Here is a 27,320-nt window from a genome sequence, read left to right as displayed (position 1 = left end):
ATGCGTAAAATAAGTACAACATCTATAAATATGATATACAATTATAATATAATTATATATGATATAATACTTTTTAATAAGTTGCAAATCAAACTTTTTTCAGCACCATTCAGTGTGATTTTCGTCAAGATTTTCGTTCAAAATATGCAAAATGTGGATGCATCGGAATTCTTGTCATAAAAAGTATTTTGAACTTTAAATCTAAAAAATCTTTGAATTTTTTTTTACTTGGGTCTGATGTATTTTCGAAATAAATAAACAATTTTTGATCATTTACATTAAAAAACATGCATAAAAACTTGATTTAAATAACGTTCCCTCAATTTTTCTTAAACTGACAACCATTTTTTATTTCTAAATCTCGTGATTTAGATGATCAATGTTGAAAAACAAACAACAAAATTACGAACTAGAATGATTATAGTTATATAAAATCATATTTTAAGGTGATTTTATCGTAGGCCGGAAGATGGCCATATAGAGAATGAACCTTTTAGTGAAGCATTCATTTGTTACAGTATCCTTATAAAACATCCACATTTTTTCTTAAGAATAATTTGTCCTTTTACAACATTTTCCAAATGACGTATCTTGGAATTATCATTGATTAAACATGATTTCTGTAGTTTTAATTTACCAAGCTTTAAAAAAAGTAACATTCTTACAGTTCAGACGTTTTACCACATTAAAATAGGGTTTCAACAAACAATAGAATTTAATATTCTTTTTAACAACATTATTAAAATGGAACTGGCCTTCTTCGGAAAATCATATGCATATGTTAAATTTTAAGAGTTTGGATTAATTAGAACCCAGTGGGCAAACTCAAACGGTTTTTTATTTCTGTCTTTTTCAAATGCTGCATTACACTTGTAAGGAATCGATTTTAAAATCAAATTTTGGGATTTTATGAACACTAGTTTTACCAAAGGTGCTACCATGATCATACAGGACTGTCTAAGGGATTTTTGTAAAGTTTCAGTAATAACTCTATCAATGGTTTTGAGATGATCTCTTTGGATCGGAATTTTCTTGGTCTTCTAATGCCAGAATTAAGTCATGTGTCATTTATGGTGCTTTTAACTTCAAACCCTTTCACAAATCTGTACATCAGTATTCTGTATAGCACATTAATCACATCTATTCTTCTGTTTTCAATAATCAAGAAGTGAAATAAATGGATACATGTAGATTATATAATCAGTATGTACTGATCCCTGCTAACAAAGCAGGTAATAAAAACATTGTCTTTGTTTGTATGGCTCGTTATATAAATTGTTTTTCGAAGAACTTCCTTTAAGTATACAAGTGGTAATCAAAATTATACTCATAGTTCCCTTTCTAAAGAAGAAATCCTTCAAATTCATATGTCAGTTTTGAATATTTTGATATACCAAACACCCAAACTGAATTTTAATTAACATATCTATATTGGATTTTGAAAAACATAAAACTCCTTAAAATTAAAGATACAAAGCGATTCCAGTAAATGTTCAACCAAGCCTTTTTTTTTACTTTTCTCTATGATTTTACAGTAGTGAACTGGAAACTTCAAGAGTTCTAGATCTGTGTAACAATATACTCAAGAATACTTGATATCGCGATTACTTAACTTAGCGGAACTCTTTCGCGAAGGAGGTAGGAATCGTCTATTGGGTGGGGGCAATGTGCTATTCAATACAATGCAAGATCGATCATTGTAGCATTTATAAGGATAGATAAGTAAAAAATCCTGGTGGAATACCTCGCTAAACAATCGCTGAACCAGCCTAATATATTTTTGAGAGGAGCCAATCCTAGATTGTCACATTTTTAACGATATTTTTAATTAAGCGGACTCTTCTCGTTAAATTTCCATTGATAATCGTCTCATTTTTAAGCAGATAAAATATTCTAAACTTTCCTTATTTGACAATCTACTATTTGGAGTTCAATATCTGGCAAAACATCGTGATACTTTCGGCATAAAATTATTCGAATCATTCGATTGTCACTACTGTAAACAATGTCATGTGCCCCAGAAATCTTGCTAGATTTAAAGTTTTCCCGACTCCCCCGCAAAAGAGCGGTAGTAAGTTAGATAACTGCGAGGTACTCATTGGTAGTCGCGATATAACGTATTGGTGTAAACCAGATGTAGAAACTTAAATAATCCAAGGAATATTTAGACAATTTGAAATTACAAAAGTTTACTAAAAACAACAGCTTAAAAACGTACGGCTTTTCAACTTTATACACAATTTTTTTACATAATAAATAAAAGACAAGGATTTTTTTTATCTTATTGACAGCTGCTTTCAATAAAAAAAAATCTTAAATATACCTACCTTATCATTGATCATTTACAAAATTATTTTGTTTAAAAAAATCTGATTGTACACACAAGTACTCTAAAGTTGACATCAAGAAGATGTTTGAGTTTCTGACGGACAATAACTATGTTTTTGGAGACCATGTTTTCCAACAATATATTGGAATTCCTATGGGTACAAATTGCGCTCGTTTTTTTGTATTCATATGAAGCAGAATTCGCCCAAAATCTTCTACGTAAAAAGAAAGAAACACTTACTGTAATCTTCAGCTCGGCATTTAGATATATTAACGACATATTGACAATTAATAATGGTTTATTCCATTCTTAAGTGGATACGATATATCCCTATGAGCTTGAGATAAAAGATACTAATGAGTCTGACAGATCTGTTTCATATTTGGATTTTTTGCTTTAAATGGACTTTAAGTTTTTAAGATTCGAAAGTGCGATGGTGACGCCCAAGTCCGATGGTCTCGCCAAACCCCGATGGCTCGTTGTATTTACGGATGCCAAAGTCCGTGTGTCACGCCAATATCCGATAGTTTGTTTCCTATGAGACACATTGCGCTAAATTGCGATGGTTTGATTAGCCAAAGCCCAATGGTGCGGAGAAAAATTACCGTTTATGACGTCACAATTATCCGATGCCAATCCTTGACGCCGTTGTCCTGCACTCAAAATCCACCATTTCTGAATTCGTCCTCGAATACAATTTATTGATTTTGCTTATTGCTTGCACCTTCCAGAGATATTAGGAATAGTCCTCGCACAGCACTTGATTGATTAGGGTTAGTCTTTGCGTTGTACAACTCGAGAGATTTAGGGTAAGTCCTCGCACACTAGTCTAGTGATAAGGGTTAGTCTTGCACCCACCCAAGATATCTAGCTTAAAGTTGATACGCACTTTTCGAGCGCTAAGGGTTGCACCTATCTCAGAGATCAGGGTTAGTTTTTGCATTTATTTATTTAATCATATTTTTCAAACCTTTGCATGGCGCGGCGTTGAGGTTTGGCGCAGTAGTATTATGACATCACAAACGTCAACTGCTTTCTGCACCATTGGACTTTGGCGTTTCAAACCATTGGGGTTTGGCGCAGACCATCGGACTTTGGAGTCCTGTCGAACTTTGGAGTCATACGAAAAAGAATTCGCCCAAAATCTTGTATGTAAAAAGAAAGAAACACTTACTGTGGTCTTCAGCTCGGCATTTAAATAAATTAACGACATATTGACAATTAATAATGGTTAATTCCATTTTTAGGTCACCTGAGTAAACTCAGGTGACCTATTGCTATCCGTTTTTGTCCGTCGTAGTGCATCGTGCGTCTTGGTCCCAGGGTCAGGGGTTCTAGTGCTAAGGCGGGGCTCTATTGATTATATCATGAAAATGCATTAATTCTTTGAAAATCTTCTTCCCTGCTCCTGTGTATTAAATAATCTAACCAAGTACATATTTATGATGAGCAAGAGTGCCTATTTTGAAATTGTGAATTTCATTGACCTAGGGTCAGGGGTTCATGTGTTAGGGCGGGGCTCTATTGATTAGATAGAGAAAATGCAGAATTTGTTTGAAAATTTTCTCTCCTCCTGGGTATTCAACGAATTAATTAAGTATAAAGTTATGATGAGGAAGAATGCCTTTGTGACTTTTATGACCCCAGGGTCAGGGGTTCTGTTGTTAGGGCAGGCTTTATTTGTTTAAGAGAAAAAATGCAGAAATTGTTCAAAAATCTTCTTCTTTACTCCTGAGTATTAAGCAGTGACTACTTATATAGCTTTGATAAGCAAGGGCCATTCTTCCTGAATTATTTATTTCAACACCCCTGGGTCAGGGGTACCATAGGGGGGGGGGCTTTACTTATATACTGAACATGAATTAACTGATCGAAATCTTCTCCTTTCTATTGAACATTTTTGATAAGCAAGGGTGCCTTTTCCAAAATTGTGAAATGTGTTGACCAAGAGTCAGGGGTTCATGTGTAGTAGTGGCACTACTGATTATTGCTGAATATTCCTGATTAGTCGAAATGCATTTTTTTGTTCCCTACTCTGTCTATGGGTATTAAGTAACCAAAGTAAGCATGCTAAGTGTATAGTTATAATAAGCAATGGTGCCTCTTTCAAAATTGTGAATGCAATGACGTCTAGTTTTAAACATGAACCAAAGTCAATCGTTGTAAACTTGTTGCATGATGCTCAGATGACCTCTAAGGCCCATGGGTTTCTTGTTAAGTCGATACGATATATCCATTTGAGCTTGAGATAGAAGAAACTAAAGAGTTTGACAGATCTGTTTCATATTTAAATTTTTTGCTTTAAATGGACTTTAAGGCTAATGTACCAACCAAGATCTATGATGAACGTGGTGTGTTTTAAACGTTTCAATCGTCAATTTCCCTTCCCTTACCACGGCGATTGTGACCGTCAGCAGGGATGCTCATCCCTCCACGGCACCCGATCACAACTATGATGTTTTAGAGATCCCTGTTTTCTCTGCCCCTATTCTTCGTGTTGATTTTTTGACCTTTGAGCTTCTTTCATGATTGTTATTTCCATACATTTTATAGCAAGTGTTTTCCAATTCTTGTGTAGCATCTTTTAAACAAATTCTGATTCATTAATATTTTTTCTTAAAATCATCTTTTGAAAGAGAGTAATTACTGTATATAAGAATTCAAACTGTTTTTTTTTCAAAGTTTGGTGTCCAAAAACAACAGGAACTCCAGCATCCAGACGTAAACGAAATAGTGAAGATTACTGAGGATAAGAATAAGAATACAAAACGATTAACAAGGATATATGTTAGAGTTTTTAAGGAATACTTGGTACATACCATCTCATGGTTGAATTCGACTTTTCCATTCGGCGAAAAGAGTTTTGATTCTGTTTACGGGGACAAAAGACAATAAAGACAAGCATACCATGTATGATTGTATTGATAAATTACTGTAGGAAATATAGGTGTAAATATTTTGTTAATGTATTTTCTCTGCAAGGGTATATAGGTGGAAATCTGGGAGACGGGTTACTCTGTGTTATTCGGAGTAAGATGTCTTGTAATTGTATTATTATGTTATGGGTTAGAATTTATTACCAAAACAAGTGCCTGTGAGTGACAATCAGTAAATTCTGAAACATTTACATTCAACTTATATATGGTTAACTACAACAACAGCATATCTATATCTATGTAAACATTAGGAAAATATACATTGAACTGATAAATTTGGGAAATTATATAATGTAATAAATATGGACTCAATGCTCTGTAAATATGCATTTATAATGACTCAAAATGACAAAAATTGACCTGACATACATGCAGAATATCGACCCTGGGTTAGTCCCGTTGGTCGATTTACTAAATGAACCCTCGATCTATATCTGTAATTTATCTTGGTCATTATAAATTTATATGGACCTTCATTGAATCCATATTAATTTAATATAAGATACATGTAAATTTGAAAAAAAAAATTGTGATTATATTCAAAGTGAATCAAAAGTTTCTTTTTGGCTCTATCTACGTATAATAAAATAATAGTTGAAGAATGGAAACATATTAGGGATAAGCAATTCTTTTTAGTTTTAGCAACCATATCTCTTGCCCTGGTTGATATGATAAGAAATGCATTATTGGTCACGTACGATTTAGAATTGTTTCTCACTGGGACATGATGATCGATACATACTCCACTTTAAATAATCAATATGGATAAAATGAATGGCATTATTTTTCATTTTATTTTTTCTTCCGTTTGCTTGTTTCCATGACGCAAGTTCAAAGAAAAACTGATAAAGCATCAATTATGACTTAGAGGGGATCAGTGTGTTTGTTCTTTAGATGTATTCTGTCGATATGGGTGTCTCTGTCATAATTTGATCAATTTAAATCTAAGTGTCGAGTATCAAAAACTCGATTGTCAGGATTTTACTCCCTACAAATAGCCAATAAATAGATCATAATCTTTCTGATTTTAAGGGACTTTTTTGTTTTCTGAATCAAAGTATTCGTGACAATTTCATTCTTGTGTTAAGTAAAAAAAAAAGTTGTTTGATGTTTGCCTCTTCCTATGCTTTATATGAATGTGGACTAAAAAAAATTAAGTAAATGAAAAAAAAGTAGGAAGAAAACATATTAAAAAAATACCCATCTAAAAATTCTGATTGTACACACATATACTCCGAGTATATTATCTGATTTCTTTTTGTTGTATTCATTTGTCAACTGCTTATGCTCGTACCTGTACATTTGAACATTTTTAACTATTATAAAGTGTGAATCGAGACAATATTGTTTTCAGACAAATGGTTTTATCGATTAACACTTGTGAATTATTTTTTGATTTTTTTAAAAAAGCATACCGTATAAGTTGAAATTTTAGCGAGACGCAAATTTAGCGATTGGTCCTATAAAATTATTATTTTATTTTCAGCGAGATGTAATTTAAGCTATTTTAAAAAGCTCACTAAAGAAGCTTGTATAAATAAAACGCAATTAATTTGGAATTGATCGTGGCATCATCGCTTATATTGTCAAAATTAAATACTGGCTAAAATTCTGCTTATTTTTCATAAAAATCAATTTCTATAATCAGCTTACGATTTTTCATCTAAATACTCAACCATTCCCGAAGATTAATTAAGACCAGGCTTTTACATTTCAATGGCAGATGCATCGTCTCAAGCAACGGTCCGGAGTCCGCATATAGCTCTCTCCTACCCGTGGCTGCTTGAGCACAAAAAGTGTCGTAATCTTGAATATTTACGCCTCTCTATTGTGACGTCATATTCAGTCAGAGGAAAGTTTTGTTTCCATCGCAATCGAAATCAACAACTGACGTCAACAGTATACAAGAAATATTTTCTGTACTGCGATTGGATATTGAAAGGTCGCGATAAAGTTCAACACCCGACTATGCTTTACTCGCATTGGTCAATATTTTAATGAGCTACGAAGAATTCTTTCCTCGTGCAACCACGGCCAGATGGGAGAGGAACGTACATTTTGACCGTGGTTTGCAACGATGTGGCAGATGCTTTTTCAACAAAAATGTAAAGCCAAATGTAAAACCTTGATTTACTTACCTCGTTATGGGTCATTTGCAAAATTATGTTCTTTAAAAAAATTTAATTGTACAAACAAATACTCTAAAATTAACATTCAAAAAATGTTTGAATTTCTGGTTTACAGAATCGATCGTGTTTTTGGAAACCAAGTCTCGCGGCAATCTATTAGAATCCCCAAAGGTACCAATTGCACCACGGTTTTAACTGAACTATGTTTCTATTCATACAAAGCAGAATTTGTTCAAATTGATGACATATTATCTATTAAAAATAGTAATTTTATTTCCATTATTATGTCTATACGATAGATCACGATGATTTTGAAATGAAAGATACAAAAGAGTCTGACACATCCTTTTTATATTTGGATGTCTTACTAGAAAGATTTGAATAATTAATAACAATAAAGCGTTATGATAAACGTGATGACATTCACTATTCGATTGTCAACTTCCCTTGCTTATGCTGCAATATACCTTAGTCACCTGCATACGAAGTTTATATATATCAGTTGATTTGATAGAGAAGAGCACGCTCAACGTATGAACAATCTCTTTATCGAGATAGATAACTATTTAAGTGAAAATTTTAGAGAGAGGCAAATTTAGCGATATGTCCTTAAAAATAGGTTTTTAAATTTAAATGAGGTGTACTTTTAGCGATTTTAAAATGCTCACCAAAAGAAGCTATTATAAATAAAATGCTTTATTTGTTTCACGATGTTTAATTTTAGCGATCTTACTTGTCACCACTGTTGTAATAATAGAATAATAATACATGTAAATAGGAGACTAATCGTTCTCAAAAAATTAGAGGCCTTTCCATCTTCTTTGAATTGCAATTTTGTTTGCGATTTATCTCTTTAAAATTGACTTTCATGGTAAAGAGACTAGATATGGATTAAAACATGAAATATTGAAAATAAAAAAATAGAAGTGACCTTGACAATTTATCATGAAAAAATATACAAGGTCATGGATTACATTGCAATATGCCCCAACAATTTACATTTTTCAAGTTATAAGGTTTAATAGTAAGTGCAACGAATATAAAGGGCAATAGAAGATATTAGGGTCATCGCTTCCTCTCGCAATGAATAGACTGAAGTTGTTTCGCATTAGAAAAGGTTCCGTGTCTTGATGGTTTACAATTTCCAAGAAGTAGCGATAACAAGTTTTTTTGCACAAGGGGCAATACATTTTTAAAGGGTCGATCTTAGTGGACAAAAATTAAAGGTTTTAATAGTTTTAAGAGTGCATATTGAATAGATAGTACAAGTAAAAGGACATATGATCAATAGAAAGAAATTATTTTCCTCATATTTGGAGGGACCTTTACCTTTGACCATGAAATTTATATCTTATGGTTGGTTTCATGTCTCTATTACTCATGATTTAGATTTTTTAAATTATTAGTAAAATTTAAAAACTTAAAGACAAGTTAGGATGTCGACATAATCTGACCCCCTATTTGATGTAAAATACAAAACGCTGGTACGGTAGTGATATTTTATATTTAAAAACTTAAAATAGAATGATGCTTCCTTTAAAACCGGCAAAGCTTACATGGACGCCACATGAGGTTGCAGAAGTAGGACATTTTCCCCACATTTTCTCATTTCAGGTGAATTTAAATCATATTTGAATTGCGTCTGATACTTGTTTATTCAATATATGAATTTGGTAGATAGGCAAGCCCTATGTTTTCCACACCAAAATGTATTACATGTAGGAAATCGACAAAATTTGCATAAAAATGAGAAAATTTTAATTTTGACACATTTTCTAACCTATTTGAGACCTCCAATTATTCCAAAACTTAGAACTAATACCCTTTTTGTGGAAGAGTTGACAACATGTTTTTATTATTCTAAAAGACACCAAAATTGGGGCAATACAAGTCTTAACCTATGTTGTCCTTTCATGGGCAATTACTTACTGAAGATTCGATAAAAACTTTCACAATGAATAGACTGAAAAGTTCACTAAATTACTCGAAGACATTGGTAAAGGTTCTATATCGCTATGGTTTACGGTTTCATAGGAGAAGCGATAACAAGCTTTACTGCGAAAGGGGCAATACACCTTTGACCCCGCTAGCCCCCTTTTTAGAAAACAGTTTATTACTGTAAATATTATTTTAAAGGTATTCACAAATTTTGTACCATATTTATAACAAAATACTTACAGGTAAAAATATATGTATATTGTAGAAAAAAAACGTAGAAATTGGTAAGTTTTTCGGACCATAGAGAGCGACGACGTAAGTCAGTTCCAATATAAATGAAATGCATTTCGCCTATCTATAGAGGCAGGCCATAGTTTATAATTAAAGCTGTTTATGAGAAAATCTTTACACATCAGTACCTTTGAAAATCATTAAATAGACAATAAATACGGAGGTGGCGTCAATAAAATAAAAACCATAAATTTCATTTATATTGAACAAGTCCCTTATTTATGTTTTATGAAAATCAAACCAGCTGTTTTCAGTAGCATTACTGTAGATCACTAAATATTTGCGACACCTTATTTTCGCGAGATAGTCATTGACTCTTTTTAAGCGAGACATAATTTTCATGAATTGTTTATATTTCTCTATATAATCTTTAGGAATACTATTATACGCGAGAATGAAATTTTCGCGTGATCACTGTCTCGCATAATTACGCGAAAATAAGTGATTTACAGTATCTCACATTTGTAGGATTTCATAAAATATCAGTATTTATATTAAAAGTATAACTCAGAATATGAAATTTATCCTGGGTACTGATTGTCTCTTTCAAATTTCATGAATGTTTTTCTATATTTTTTATGTTTGTCAGCGTTCATAGATTTAGTGTACATCTGGTATTTAAAGCCAATTTGTTAAAAAAAAAAGAAAACATAAGAGTGAATTTAAAACGAAAATATGTTTAGCGTCTTATTCCTCAAACGTCAATATGAGATCCTGAGAATAATAAAATATAAGCATTAGAAATTTACAAAACCAATCTTTCAGCTAGACAGGGCTCTTATTGTAAAATGCTGTGTACAAAAATATACATTTATGCCAAATTACCTGTATAAAAAAAGATAAACAGTCAAATAGTTTAAATAATGCCATTGATGGAGCATCAGGAGCACAATAAGTATTCGACTAGTTCTAAATGCCCGTTTTAGGAATAATGAATTAAATGTCCAGTGCACTACCCGAATTAGACAATAATTCACAGGAGACAGGTTAAAGGTATTTTCAAATGGTTGTTTGGTTTTCATAGTGAAAAAATTCTTCATTTCTCGCAAGGTAGTCAGAAAAACTTATATGTTAATAGTTTTGAACACTGTATCTGCAATGTTATTGGTTTGTCTATTTCATATCTGAGTAGTCTTTCCACCTCAACCCTTAAGCTTTCCTTGTTTTTGTATTAGGGGGTATGTTCTATAAGCATACATTTTTTATCAAAATTTATAAGCATTTTATTGTTTAAGCAAAATCAATAAAGTTGTATTCGAGAACGAGTCGGATTATTGTTACGTCATATACGTTGATTGTTCATCCGCACCATTGGACTTTGGCGTTTCAGACCATTGCATTTTAGCGCAACGTGTCTCATAGGAAACGAGCCATCGGACTTCGGCGTGACCATCGGACTTTGGCGTCACCATCGCACTCTGGAAAAAATAATTGGCTTTATCTTGATTACTTTGGTATATTTGCTTCAATAGGAATGGCATCAGAGAAAAGTGCAATTTGTTCTCAAGTTGTCCCTTTATTTGAAATACAGATGAAACTGTTTAATAATCAAATATACCATTCTTATATTTATCTCAGGAATGCCATGACTCATAAAATAATTTTTAAAAAATCAAAACTATTATTCCTAGGTGATAATCTTGATTCACAGCACACAGTCACGCATCTTTTGTTTAATAAGTGCCATTTGACAAGAGAAAAATCCTCTAAGCCAAGATAGAGACTTTGTATTTAGGAAAAACCTTACATTTGGTTTGCTATGTGATTTTCAATTACTTTGAATTATGTTGGCAGTATAGAAATGGGACGGTAAGGACTGGATCTGCTTCGTAATCCTCTACCGGGAAGACTAGTGCCTTTTCGATTTCAAAGGGAAAATACCGTCACTGACACTAGAATTAAAGAAGAATGAGTAACTGATTAATCAATGAAACTAAAAGTTTTAGGAGACACGGTCGAATAATGTTAATACCTGCCGATTTATTTACATCTATCCCCTTCAACAGACTGAGTCAAGTATGCAGTTTTGTTGCTTATGTAAAAGTTTGATTGGAATTCATGTGACCTGCTCATTAAAAATATCGGAAATTTCTTGCAAATTGTTTCTTTCTGAGTTATTATAAAGGATTTGTGTAGAAGTTTAATAATTAGAATTTGAGGCAAATTAATGAAGATTTCTCCACAATTTTCTGTGGTTGAACTGACCTCAATGACTGACCTATACTGCATAGACCTTTTGTATTCTCAATTTAAAGTAGAGTAAAAGTTATCGCTCCATGCACCATATGTTACTCTCGTAGAATTAAAATATCTCTTAAATGTCTTCATTAATTTTTAATTATAACTCATACATAGTATCAAAAATGTCAAAATGTCAACCCTTAAGGGTCCTCCACACACCTACAGCTTATGTTCTCATTTTATTGAGCATTACTTTTACCAAGCATATCAACCTTTAAAATCTAGCCAGGGATTAAAATGTAATTTATACTGATTTTTTAAAATAATTATTTCACAAGTTTCAAGATTTTTTTTTCCCAAGGCGTTTTCATATCTAGCACAACAAATTTTGTCTTATCCTTTCGTATATTTTTAAGCTCACAGAATAACCATAAAAACTTAATTTTATCAATCAGCATATTTTTTACAGAAATTAATTTTATTTATAAAAAGTACAAAAAACTCATTTTTTCTATAAAACATCTCGAGGAAAATCAACTAGGACTCCTTTTGTATAGAAGAAACATTTATGAATTAGATTACATCAAAAAAATTGAATTAAAATTAAATGCACTGATGTAGAAAAAATATTTTCAAAATCTTTGGTATCAAAGTTCCTTTTTGGAGTTATCTTTCCTGTTGCCCGGGACTCAAAAACTTTGGCAAGCCTCCGCATACGTCACCATACTATATTTAGTAATTACTGGCCACTGAACTGGACAGATATAAAAGAGGAAAACTAGAAACGCACACTATTTTATAAATCAATATTTATAAACGCACAATGAGATAATGTAAAATTATTGAAACGCACGAATTAGTGTGCCAAAATTTCAACTATCAAAACAGACTCAGTTGATTAGCCTGAAACTGAAAATAGAAATAACCTAAACGTTTCTCGTCATACCGGTACCTGTTGTTTACGAATTATTTTGTAACATATTCCCAGATGTCTGTTGTTCTTTTATTTAAAAAAAAATCCGCACATATTTTTCCATCGGTCACTCCGTGATCATGCCATGTGTTCATTGTTTATGATTAGGTATCGCGCTCGGTGTACTGCAAACTTTTCGTTTGTAAGACTTTTTTTTACAAACGGTGGTATGCCAAATCGTTCATGCAGAAACTTGATAAAACCGGAAGTAAAAGTATTTTTTCTCTATATCACAAGTCACATGGTGTGGAGGACCCTTTAGAAGCATTTTATTGTTTAAGCTTCCCATATTAGCATTTACTAAATAAAAATTTAGAGCAGATTCAATACATGACATATTATTATGTAATATGTCATAAAGACATGCAAAGTTGAATTATCATCAATCAAATCAATATTTTACAAAAGACCTGTAATAAAGGTCACTGATATGTAGGACTCCAAAGTGCGATGGGACTCCGAAGTCCGATGGTCACGCCAAAGTCCGATGGTTCGACACGCCAAAATCCGATGGTGCGGAAAACATGACGTCATAGCACCGATGTGCCAAACCTGAATACCGCGCCATGCCAAGGTTTTAAAAATAAGTATAAATAAATAAATGCAAAAACTAGCCCATATCTCTAATGCAGATAGGTGCGAGATTAAACCTAAACGCGCAAATAGTGTGTATTAACACTAACCAAGACATCTTGGGTGGGTGCAAAACTAACCCTTATCACTCAACTATTGTGCGAGGACTAACCCTAAATCTCTCCAGTTGTGCAATACAAAGACTAAACTTAATCAATCGAGTGTTTTGCTTAGACTAACCCTAATATCCATGGAAAATTCAAGCAATAAACAAATCAATAAAGTTGTATTCGAGAACGAGTCGGATTATAGTTACGTCATATACGTTGATTGTTCATCCGCACCATCGGACTTTGGCGTGTCAGACCATTGCATTTTAGCACAACGTGTCTCATAGGAAACGAGCCATTGGACTTCAGCGGGACCATCGGACTTTGGCGTCCGTAAAGACAGCGAGCCATCGGGGTTTGGGTTAATTAAGATATCTCCACAATTTTCTGTGGTTAAACTGACCGCAATGATAAAAGTAGAGTAAAAGTAATCGCTCCATGCACCATATGTTGCTCTCGTAGAATTAAAATAACTCCTAAATGTCTTCATTAATTTTTCTTATAACTCATACATAGTATCAAAAATGTCGACAGAGGCGTGTTAAAATGCAAGGCTATCAATTTTTTAAATTAATTATATGGAGTAGATAGCAGGATCACGTCAGTAGCAAGAAGTTAAGGGATTAACAAGGTGGATGTGACCGGTCAGCAGGGGATGCTCACCCCTCCATGGCACATGATCCCACTTCTGATGTTTTAGAGGCCTGTTTTGCTCTGCTCATATTTTGTTTTGTTAAATAGACTTTCATATTGAATATTGTTCGTTATCTCCTGATTCTCGATTTATCTGAAGTCATTATTTCGTAAGTTCTTTGGTCGGTACAATGACCTTGTCAGCAAATACAATTTATCTTTGAGTCAGATGCTGACTGACTTTTTTCATACTTATTCTTAGTCATCGTCGGATCCACGGGTTTTCTCTCCGTGACACTGCATTTAACAGTTAATAGTTAGATACAATGTAATGGAGAGTCCTAGAATACTGTTCGTTATCTCCAAATGTTTCATTGTTTAACATCTAGTAACCAAGCTATATGATAAACGTGATGACTTTAACTTTTCTATCGTCAACTTCCCTTACTTATGCAGCAATTAATATACCTACATCACTTGCATACGGAGTATATATCTCAGTTGTTTTCGATACACATGAGCATGCTCTACGTATGAACATTGTCTAAAGCGAGGTAAATTATTGACAAGCACGTTGACGAAATAAGAATATCAGCAGTCTCGTTGAAAGTCATCATTTCGTAAGTTCCATGGTCGATACAATGACCTTATCAGCAAAGACAGTTTCTCATTGAGTCAAATGCTGACTGATCTTTTTCATACCAATTGTTAGTCCATTATTTATACACTGAATTGACGACGGATTTTTTCCGTTATTTCCTGATCATGACAAGGAGCACACGGCGGGTGTGACCGGTCGGCAGGGGATGCTCACTCCTACATGGCGCCTAATCCCACCTCTGATGTTTCAAGGGTCAGTGTTTACCCTGCTCTTATTTTGTATTGTTTTATGGACTTTGAGATTGTATATTGTTCGTTATATCCATATCCTTTTCTTAAGAAACGTGAGACAAAAAGTAATAACATTTGCTACATAAATTATGCATTCTTTATACTTTAACTTATGAACAGACTGTATCCTGTATGAATTGATTGTTTCACATCTTAGAATAGATATTTACAGTTTGTTTCTTATACAAACATTGTGAAAGTCAAATGCTGTTTCCATTCATTCATTGAGAAAACTTTTATGGTGGTAAGCATGTTTTGGTGAACAGTTTTGAAAAGAAAATATAACAGCTATTAATACAAAATACAAAAATTTGATCCAAGCCTTTACATTTTCCATTTGAGAATTTGTGTTTGGCTTTATTTTGTCTCTTTGATCTTAAAATGATCAATAAGTTTTGATGTTTTTTCACATATTTTTTAAATCAATCACTGTCTGTTATATTTAAAAAAAAAATTCAATTGGACAGATTAACTTCCTTCTTGACAATATGCATAAAAAATCCGATAAGGCATTAAGAAAGTACAACGGGGGATTTATTACTTGTTTGAAGAAACAACAAGAAACATACATATATTGACGCAAGCGTCAAATATCGGCAACAAACTAACTGGTCCTTTCAATGAAGCAATTAGAAACTGGAATGCTTGATCTGTAAATAAATTATCTTACATTTATCCTGTGACATTGAACATTTGCATGCGACATTGCAGGATTTTCTTCAATACATAATACATGTACATTACTACAATATACATGTATAACTCCTACTCCTCTGCGTCTCGGTGCAGTTTGATACAAAGCAAATCTGATGTTTGAAGATCGGAAGTTTGATGTTTTTAAAATAGTTTTTACATTTAAAGATTGAAACTAAAGTTTAAACTTAATCACAGAGACATATAGTTTTACTTTCATAAAAACGCAACAAATATGTGGGGCTCTTCGCTCGCTCTCAGAGGATCTTAACCCCCCTCCCAACTCCCTCTAGATCCATCACTATATTTCTCCTCTTTGGTGAGAGCTGTGGCGGGAAAAGGCTTGGCATATTGTGAAACGCGCTTTATCCTTGTCTGTTGGATCAAAATCTCGTAATATTCTGTCTGATAATATATTGTCATTTAATCAATTGGAAATTTTCTTTCGGAAATGTATGATATATAAACGGCATTTTTAAAATATATTCTACAAATCCTGTTTTTATAGAGCAAGTAAAATTCAAGTAAAATTAGCAAACCAAATGTAAGGTTTTTCCTAAATACAAAGTCTCTATCTTGGCTTAGAGGATTTTTCTCTTGTCAAATGGCACTTATTAAACAAACAGATGCGTGACTGTGTGCTGTGAATCAAGATTATCACCTAGGAATAATAGTTTTGATTTTTTAAAAATTATTTTATGAGTCATGGCATTCCTGAGATAAATATAAGAATGGTATATTTGATTATTAAACAGTTTCATCTGTATTTCAAATAAAGGGACAACTTGAGAACAAATTGCACTTTTCTCTGATGCCATTCCTATTGAAGCAAATATACCAAAGTAATCAAGATAAAGCCAATTATTTTTTCCAGAGTGCGATGGTGACGCCAAAGTCCGATGGTCACGCCGAAGTCCGATGGCTCGTTTCCTATGAGACACGTTGCGCTAAAATGCAATGGTCTGAAACGCCAAAGTCCAATGGTGCGGATGAACAATCAACGTATATGACGTAACAATAATCCGACTCGTTCTCGAATACAACTTTATTGATTTTGCTTAAACAATAAAATGCTTATAAATTTTGATAAAAAATGTATGCTTATAGAACATACCCCCTAATACAAAAACAAGGAAAGCTTAAGGGTTGAGGTGGAAAGACTACTCAGATATGAAATAGACAAACCAATAACATTGCAGATACAGTGTTCAAAACTATTAACATATAAGTTTTTCTGACTACCTTGCGAGAAATGAAGAATTTTTTCACTATGAAAACCAAACAACCATTTGAAAATACCTTTAACCTGTCTCCTGTGAATTATTGTCTAATTCGGGTAGTGCACTGGACATTTAATTCATTATTCCTAAAACGGGCATTTAGAACTAGTCGAATACTTATTGTGCTCCTGATGCTCCATCAATGGCATTATTTAAACTATTTGACTGTTTATCTTTTTTTATACAGGTAATTTGGCATAAATGTATATTTTTGTACACAGCATTTTACAATAAGAGCCCTGTCTAGCTGAAAGATTGGTTTTGTAAATTTCTAATGCTTATATTTTATTATTCTCAGGATCTCATATTGACGTTTGAGGAATAAGACGCTAAACATATTTTCGTTTTAAATTCACTCTTATGTTTTTTTTTTTTTTTTAACAAATTGGCTTTAAATACCAGATGTACACTAAATCTATGAACGCTGACAAACATAAAAAATATAGAAAAACATTCATGAAATTTGAAAGAGACAATCAGTACCCAGGATAAATTTCATATTCTGAGTTATACTTTTAATATAAATACTGATATTTTATGAAATCCTACAAATGTGAGATACTGTAAATCACTTATTTTCGCGTAATTATGCGAGACAGTGATCACGCGAAAATTTCATTCTCGCGTATAATAGTATTCCTAAAGATTATATAGAGAAATATAAACAATTCATGAAAATTATGTCTCGCTTAAAAAGAGTCAATGACTATCTCGCGAAAATAAGGTGTCGCAAATATTTAGTGATCTACAGTAATGCTACTGAAAACAGCTGGTTTGATTTTCATAAAACATAAATAAGGGACTTGTTCAATATAAATGAAATTTATGGTTTTTATTTTATTGACGCCACCTCCGTATTTATTGTCTATTTAATGATTTTCAAAGGTACTAATGTGTAAAGATTTTCTCATAAACAGCTTTAATTATAAACTATGGCCTGCCTCTATAGATAGGCGAAATGCATTTCATTTATATTGGAACTGACTTACGTCGTCGCTCTCTATGGTCCGAAAAACTTACCAATTTCTACGTTTTTTTTCTACAATATACATATATTTTTACCTGTAAGTATTTTGTTATAAATATGGTACAAAATTTGTGAATACCTTTAAAATAATATTTACAGTAATAAACTGTTTTCTAAAAAGGGGGCTAGCGGGGTCAAAGGTGTATTGCCCCTTTCGCAGTAAAGCTTGTTATCGCTTCTCCTATGAAACCGTAAACCATAGCGATATAGAACCTTTACCAATGTCTTCGAGTAATTTAGTGAACTTTTCAGTCTATTCAATGTGAAAGTTTTTATCGAATCTTCAGTAAGTAATTGCCCATGAAAGGACAACATAGGTTAAGACTTGTATTGCCCCAATTTTGGTGTCTTTTAGAATAATAAAAACATGTTGTCAACTCTTCCACAAAAAGGGTATTAGTTCTAAGTTTTGGAATAATTGGAGGTCTCAAATAGGTTAGAAAATGTGTCAAAATTAAAATTTTCTCATTTTTATGCAAATTTTGTCGATTTCTTACATGTAATACATTTTGGTGTGGAAAACATAGGGCTTGCCTATCTACCAAATTCATATATTGAATAAACAAGTATCAGACGCAATTCAAATATGATTTAAATTCACCTGAAATGAGAAAATGTGGGGAAAATGTCCTACTTCTGCAACCTCATGTGGCGTCCATGTAAGCTTTGCCGGTTTTAAAGGAAGCATCATTCTATTTTAAGTTTTTAAATATAAAATATCACTACCGTACCAGCGTTTTGTATTTTACATCAAATAGGGGGTCAGATTATGTCGACATCCTAACTTGTCTTTAAGTTTTTAAATTTTACTAATAATTTAAAAAATCTAAATCATGAGTAATAGAGACATGAAACAAACCATAAGATATAAATTTCATTTTCATTTCATTTCAATTTCAGAACTTGTGTATGATTAGAGTTTTTTAAATTTCTGAATCAGGTAAAAAATTTTAGTATCTAATACCGATTCTGTCTAGAATAAATACACTTTATTTGTTTATCTCCTCTAAAAGTCTGTTATTCTCTGTTTTATCACTTATAAATCATCACAGCAATACCACTCAATGACGGTAAATACAGCAAAGCTGTTCTTTATTATTAGATATTTACTTCTCTTATCAAATGGGGAAAAAGAATTTAAGTATTTTTCATAAATTGAAATTCTTTGATTGAGATAAGAAAAACTGTTAAACTTTATGGTTTATAAACAAACCTCTTTGATTAAATATAAAAATAATGTCATGTTCATATTAATTACGCTTACTTAATATTTCTTTTAATAAATTTTAATCTAACTAAGTGGAAAGCAAACTCTGATAAAAAAGTTCAATTCAAAAGTGAATTGAAATACATAATACATGTATTGATTTACTAGATTAAATTGAATACTAACATAGAAAATTCGCATAAAATTTGAACTATGAAAAATAAGGCACATTTTAGCTTTTCTTTTTCAAAAAGAATCCATTACCTTAATGTACACAACACGGCCTTCTGTACATTGCACAAAAATAAGGTATAGAAATAGCCTCATAAGATTTATGAATCAATTCTTCTAAGTCTAAATCCAAACTTTGCAAAATTACAGGAATTTAAAGTTATTGAAAAAAAAAATAAAGAACGACGCTGTGTTTTGTAAGAGAGGTCACTGCAATTCACAAATCCCCAAAGTATATTCAAAGTTATTCGACTTTTTATGACTGGAATGCATGGTGAGTGCATTTTTGCCCAAATGTTTCAAAAGGACAAAAGGTCAGAACTTTTAGAAATTCAACATATTTAAGGGAAAGTGTGGGCAAGCCTGCGCTTGGGGCAAAACTTTAGAAACAAGATGTGTTTCTGAAACATGGATGCTCCCGTATGGCAATATAGCAAAGATTAAAGTTTTCTTAAATGCAAATTTAATTAATGGTACCAAAATTTGGGTACTCTCACTGATAAAACAATTGTGAAATTTCAAAGTAGACCAATGTTAAAGTTTTTTCAAAAAACTCAAAGATCTCCAAGATCAAACGGTCAAGGTAATAGTCCTAGTCTTAACCGTTCAGAAGTTATGGCCAAAGTTAAAATGTTTTCATAGTAGGTCAAATTCAAAGGTCAAGTTAAAGGGTCAAAGTGCTTGGTATCCAATGAAGGCTCTTCTCACAAGTATAATACATATGAATTATGAAAGCCCTATCCCTTACCATTCAAAAGTTAAGGCAAAGGTTAAAGTTTTTCACAAGTACGGAAATCTACAAGGTCAAAGGGTCAAGATTGTTGGTATCCAATGAAACGTCTTTAAAAAAATACATATTTGAAGTATAAAAGTCCTGGTATCTACTGTTCAAAGGATATGGCCAAAGTAAAAGTTTAAAATTTTAATGTAAAAGTTGATCAAACTCCAAGGTCAAGGTCAAAAGGCCAAATTTGATGGTACCCAAAAAAGCTCTTATCACAAAAAACACACATGTAAAATTTGAAAGTCATGGGTCTACTAAATCAAAAGTAATGGGCATGGTTAAAGTTTTTGCGGACAAACAGACAAACAGACAGTCAGACAGAGAGGCAGACAGACTGATGGGCACAACAAAAACTGTATACCCCCGAACTTCGTTTACGGGAACATAAAAAGTACAAACCGCGGACCGTTTTCTTCACTATTTACGGGTATTTACATGTTATTGACCTCATTGTGTCCTATCTAATATTCCAGATAAGTAACTTTGTGAATTGAAAAAAATCAATCAATCAAGAGGTAGTAGCTCCTATAAACATTCCGTCGAAAGCGTCCACCTTAAACCGTTACACTTTCAATTAATCAACATCGAATTTTTTTCTGCGAAGTTTTTAAATAGGGTAATGGAAGTTCAAATTGGAGAAATTGTAATGATATATTATTTATAGTTCTAGGAAAGATATGGAGATAACGAACAGTATTCAGTATCAAAGTCCATAACACAATTCAAAATAGGTGCAGAGTAAACACGGACCTAAAAACATCAGAGGTGGGATGAGGTGCCACCAATTCTGCTTCATATGAATATAAAAATAGGTCTGCTAATAAGGGAGCACAATTGGTACCCATTGGAATTCCTACAGGTTGTTTGAATACCTTGTCTCCAAAAACCACATAGATATTGTTAATCAAAATCTCAATCACACCTTTGATGTCAACTTTAGAGTACTTTTAACAAAATAATTTTTCAAATGACCAATGACCAGGTAAGTAAATTTACAAGTTCCACTTTTATTGAAAAAGCAGCTGTCAATGATATCAAAAAGCATGAGCTTTAATTTATCGTGGGGTAAGGTTGTGAATTAAGTTGAAAAGTCATAAGTTATAAAACTGTTGATTTTAGTAAATTCTTGTGATTTCAAATTGTCCAAAACTTCTTCGGAAATTTTGAGTATCCACACCTGATTCACGCCACTTTATAGGGGAAAGGTTGTGGGGCTCGAAAAGTTTCAAAGAGTCTCAATTTTCGCGATGACATCGATCATTACTCAAAGTGTTCTTGGCTGTAAAAAAAATATAGGCACATAGAGTAAAGGTACGTAGATGGTTTAACACTGTAATGCTTATTGGGACAAAAAAACAATCACACATACAATTTATAAAATTGTTTTAGTTAAAAAAAAAATACCACCACTTGCACCATCGCAAATTTTTTTTTGTTTATTCAATACACTATTTTATGTACTAAGTCTTTATTGTACTTTTTTAAAGTTCGGAGAGAGAGAGAGTGTGTGTGTTTGTGTGTGAGGGTGTGTTTATTTGTGAGAGAGAGTGTGTGTGTGTGTGAGGGTGAGAGAGGGTGTGTGTGTGTGTGTGTGATATTTTAGGAAATCGTGACGGCGCTTATATTCTCGAAAATACAGAAGAAGTGGTTATTTTAATTAGATTTTTTCCGTTTTCATATACAAGTATGCTTCCTTTATTTAAGTGATAACTTACGAAAAACTACCCAAAATTAGGGGGAAATTGATTTAGGTAGTGAGTACATGCTTATCTCCAAGATTTTTCCCAGCAGCCCTATTTCCATAACGCACTAGCGTAATCCTTGAAATGCTCTTTTTTTTTTTTTACTTTTCTGTATATTTTGTATTATATCCCAGAGCCCTTTATCAGTGGCTAAATAACATGTTTTCAATCGATTGATGAAATGCCATGCATACTCCTAATATTGAAAAGACATACTTAAAACCCAACTCGGATAAGCGCAAATTCCAGGAATTAACATTTACTAGAGACTTAAGGCACCGTTTTCATTGTGTTATAAAAAAACAAGATGTGGGTTAGGTTTAAAATAATGAAGATTTGATTTAAGTAGTTGAAATTAGAGGTTTCAAAAAAGGGCCACAGAACTTAAGTGGAAACATTCATGGTAAAAATATAATTAATACTGATTTAAGGTCATCATTGTTTCTTCAAACAAGTAATAAATCCTCCGTTGTATTTTCTTATTGCCTTATCGGATTTTTTATGCATATAGTCAGGAAGTAAATCAACCTGTGCAAATTGAAAAAAATGTAAAAATAACAAACAGTGATTGATCGAGAAAAAAATTTCTGATAAAGATATTAGTTGTCTTTTCATAAAACTTCCTGATCGGTGTATCCAAAAAAAAAATAAAGTACGCTTATATCTTGATAAAGACACGATAATTTAGGGGGGGGGGGGGTTTACAACTTTTTGCAAGTCTTTGATGCATCAATTATTTGAGATCATAGCTTAGGCTATCTTTTATTATAAAATTAAGAAATTATGAAGTCACAAAATAAAGCCAAACACCAAATGCTCATCGAAATCTGATTATTTTTATTGAAAAAGACTTTGATCAAATTTAATATTTTTGCATTAATAGATGTTATCTTTTCTTTTTAATAATAATAATAATAACAATTATTATACTTTATTTAAAGAGGGTGACTCAATTAGTGCAAGCACTATTCTTTCTTGAGGCCCTCTATAAAAACATATATAATACACAATGATAAATATTACATTCAACAATGTTATACATGTATATGACACAACATACAATAATACATGCATCATTTCATTAATAATACAGTCTAAAGATATACAATTATATAAGACTTTAAGTAGAACGTTGGTCTATTATAAATTTTAAAAACTATTAAGCGAAAAATGCTTACTATTATAAAAATTCCATAATTATTAAATAATTGAATGGAAAGAGGATTCATTTGATTTTCACACTAATTGTTTAAAAAAATTGTAACTATCTATTATTTTAAAATGTAAAACAATCAATTAAAACAGGATAAACACTGCTTATTTGTTAAAATATAAAGATCTCATACATAGCAAACTTTATTTCTTTGTGCCTCAAGTTTCTTAAACAATTTATCATATGGAGAAAACAATCAGTTTTCAAGTTTAAAAGTACATTAAACAATACAAAATAGCAACAGAGCAACATGGAACTCCAAAACATCAGAGTTTTGACCAGGTGCCATGGAATAGTGAGTATCCCCTGCCAACCGGTCACACCCGCCGTGTGTTCCATGTCATAATCGGTAAATAACAGGAAAATCGGTCGTCAATTCAGTATATAAATAATAGACTAACAATTAGTATGAAAAAAGTCAGTCAGCTTATGACTTAATTGTAAATACTATTTGCTGACAAGGTCATTGTATCAACCATAGAACTTACGAAATGAAGACTTAATAAAAATTAAACCATTCTTTTGTGGAGAATTTTATAAATTGGTTTATGAAAAAGTGTTCGATATGATTAAAAAAACTGATTATTTGGATTTTTTGTACTTAAAACGTTCCGTGAAAGATATGGATACAACGAACAGTATTCAATATCAAAGTCACATAAAAACAACTATTTTTAGTCTAAGCAACCCTATCCCCAACCCTTGATAAGAAATGCATCATTTGTCACGTAAGATTTACAACTGTTTCTCAACGAAAAATTGTTGATCGATATATACCCTACTTTAGATAATCAATATGGATAAAATGATTTGCATTTTTTATTTTTTTCTTCCGTTTGCTTGTTTCCTTGACGCAAGTTCAAAGAAAAGCTAATAAGGCATCAGTTGTGACTTTAAGGATATCAGTGTGTTTGTTCTTTTGATATATTCTGTCGATATGGATGTCTCTGTCATAATTTGATAAATTTATATCTATATGTTGAGTATATTTGCTATCAAATAATTGATTGTCAGGATCTTACCCCCTACAAATAGCCCATAAAAAGATCATAATCATTCTGTTTTAAGGGACTTTTTTGTTTTCTGAATTGAAGCATTTCTCAAAATTTTATGAGTTGAAGTGAAAAAAAATTTGTTCCATATTTTGCATCTTCCTATAATTTATATGAATGTACTAGGCTAAAATATTAAGTAATTATAAAACAGAAGAAGTAAAAAGAAAAAATAATCCCCATCTAAAAATTCTGATTGTAGACACACGTACTCTGAGAATGATATCTGTTTTGGTTGTCTTTATTTGTCAACTGTCTAAGTTTGTAACATTTCCAGCATCTGTTCTTACCTCTTCCAAATTGAAAGAGTGATTCGAGACAATATTGTTTTCAGACAAATACTATTATTGATGAACACTTCTTAATAGTTTTTCTTTACAGAACATAATAAAATTCAATTTTGATAACAACTTAAAACTTACGACCTTTCATTTTTTTTGCAACCATTCCCCAAAGATAAATTAAGACCAAGCTTTTCTATTTCAATGACGTCTGCTTTTTTAACAAAAATTGAAAACCTTAATTGACTTACCTCGTCATTGTTCATTTGCAAAATTATGTTCTTTAAATAAAATTTTAATTGTACAAACAAATACTCTAAAAAATTTATTTAAAAATGTTTGAGTTTCTGATTGACAATATCTATGAGGTTTTTGGTAACTAGGTCTTCCAGCAATCTATTGGAATTCAATTACGTCCCGTTTTAGCAGAACTATTTTTCTATTTATATGTGTAGCCAAGTGACAAGACTTTTGAAGGTTCACCACTTTATTGATAAAACCAAAAAGGCAGCAGTGATATCTGCAAAGGACAAAGCAAAATAATAAACAGCAGTTATAAAGTTAGTATGTGAAAAGTGTATATACTGAATGATGGTTCATGATGTTTTAATCCTAAATAATCCTAGTAGTTCATCTACATAACCTGCGTGTGCACAACTCTTGATAAAACTTCTAAAAACACTAAAGTCATATACAAGTATATCAAGTGGGACCTACACTAATAATAACACATGGCACTATTATGTACTCACGATAAAGTGTAAACACTAATTTGATTAAACCGGTCAACTTAACATGACGCAGATACTGACTTTTATACAACTGTCCGAATATCTAGCTTGACTCATATTAAAGAATAATATATACTCAACAAAAAAAAGAAACGCATAATTTTAACTCATCCAAGAGATTTTTAAAAAGTACATAAAACAATTATCTTTTTTATCATTGAATACCTGTGATCTATTTAAAGTACACCATGGGCTTTTAAATCCCAATTAATGAATTATTTCCCTTGATTGATAATGTTTATGAAAATTGTGTTTTGCATGATTTCTTGTAAATCGGGGGTCTATTTTCAATAAAATTTTGGAATCAAAGAAAAAATCACTCCTATTAAACCCATATTTTTGCCTTGATTGCAATGTTGATGCTGCAATGCCACGCCTAAAGAAAGATGAACGCAATAAGGTTCAAACAATGATTCTAACCGGAAATACGCAACTGCAAGTTGCAACTGCATTTGGTGTACATCAATCGGCTTTGCGGCAGTTAAATGCATGTTCCCACGAGCTAGGAACACAGACACAGACCTAGAACTCGCTGTTCGCGTGTTACCACACCCAGATGGACCGTCTGATCCTCCATCAGCACCTGCGCAGTCAACTCGGAACTGCTGTACAAACTGCTGAAATCAGCATAAAATGCACAAATTGTTCACAAAAGACTGATAGGAGCTGGTATTTGCGCACGGTGTCTGTACACTGGAAATCCACTAGCGCTGAGAGGTTGCAAAGGACATATGGATTGGTAAAGATGTATGCCTCTAGAATTAAGAGGCGACGACAATGACATCAACTTAACTTGTCAATTTGGAACATAGGACTTATTTAATTTTTATCACAACACACTCTAAATTCCATTCTAAAAAATAAGATTTTAACTGAAAACTTATATGCGTTTCTTTTTTTGTTGAGTATACATAGTCACTACCAAATAACAGACTTCTACATGTATTCAGTCAAAAAAGTAACAGTCTTATCCATCAACATTTATACCATCAAACTGATATATCATATATCAGGGTAACAAGTCAAAGTTTACAAAGAAAAGTTATTCCCTTATCATTATGAACAAAAATGACATTAAAATGTATAGAAATTATTGAACATTTGCTAAATCATAAAATTTTATTCAAACAATCTATTCTACTTGTTCAATTAACCTTGAATCACTATTTTATGCATACCAATGATAACAACTTATTGGTAAACAAACAAACAGTAAACATACATCGCCTACTAAAATAAAAACTTCGACCTTGTTCTGATCTCAGGAATAATTCCGAAATACTACTTATAAATTTTATAAGGGCGTGTTTACTACACTGAAACTAGAAATAAAGATGCAACAACTTCATTATTATGTTTAATTTTGATCAAGTTTGATCAAGATCATATGACATTATTACCTACTTAATAATTCTATCAATTCTATCGATCTGCATGATCTCCTAAACCAACGCACATGTTACGTCTGGCGGGAAATAAGTTCACCGACAACACAACTCATGTACAAATCATGAAATTCTAAAACATGCATAATTATAATGATTTACATAAATACACACTTTGTGACAAGTAGCAAAAATACATAATACACACCTGGACACTGTATAGCTAGTCCGTGATTCACATGTGATGTCTCTGCTGGATATGACGTCAGCCTCGGCTCCGAAAATACTAAAAATCGCGTTCTGATACAATAAGAAAATGATGTAAAAATATCAAATTTGCACTTGTCTACATATGCAAAAGAATCTGTTCAAATTATATCGACAACATTTTGTCAATCAAAATACCGTATAAGCAGAATTTTTAGCGAGGATTTAATTTTGGCATTATTAGCGAGAGTGCCAAGATCGCTAAATTAAATATCGTTAAATATTAGTCGCGCTTTATTTGTTATAGCTTTTTAGTAAGGTTTTTAAAATGGCTAAAATTACATCTCGCTAAAAATAAAATACCAATTTTTAAGGTTAAATCGCTAAATTTGCGTCTAGCTAAAATTTCGACTTATACGGTAGTGATATCCAATCTAATGTCG

General features: G+C 32.2%; 1 long non-coding RNA gene across 1 annotated transcript; it reads right to left on the bottom strand.

Moving 5' to 3' along the window:
• Positions 1 to 12,369: 12,369 nt before the first annotated feature.
• On the bottom strand, positions 12,370 to 12,869 carry LOC134231553 (uncharacterized). Its single transcript, XR_009984577.1, has 2 exons — positions 12,751 to 12,869; positions 12,370 to 12,553 (listed from the first exon to the last, which is right to left on the bottom strand). It is a non-coding gene; the product is annotated as an uncharacterized LOC134231553 (long non-coding RNA).
• Positions 12,870 to 27,320: the final 14,451 nt, after the last annotated feature.

The sequence above is a fragment of the Saccostrea cucullata genome, unplaced genomic scaffold (genome assembly GCF_032062105.1).
Source record: "Saccostrea cucullata isolate Sc308-1 unplaced genomic scaffold, CSIRO_AGI_Scuc_v1 ctg1421, whole genome shotgun sequence".
Classification (NCBI taxonomy): domain Eukaryota; kingdom Metazoa; phylum Mollusca; class Bivalvia; order Ostreida; family Ostreidae; genus Saccostrea; species Saccostrea cuccullata.
This window is presented reverse-complemented; position numbering and strand designations above follow the sequence as displayed.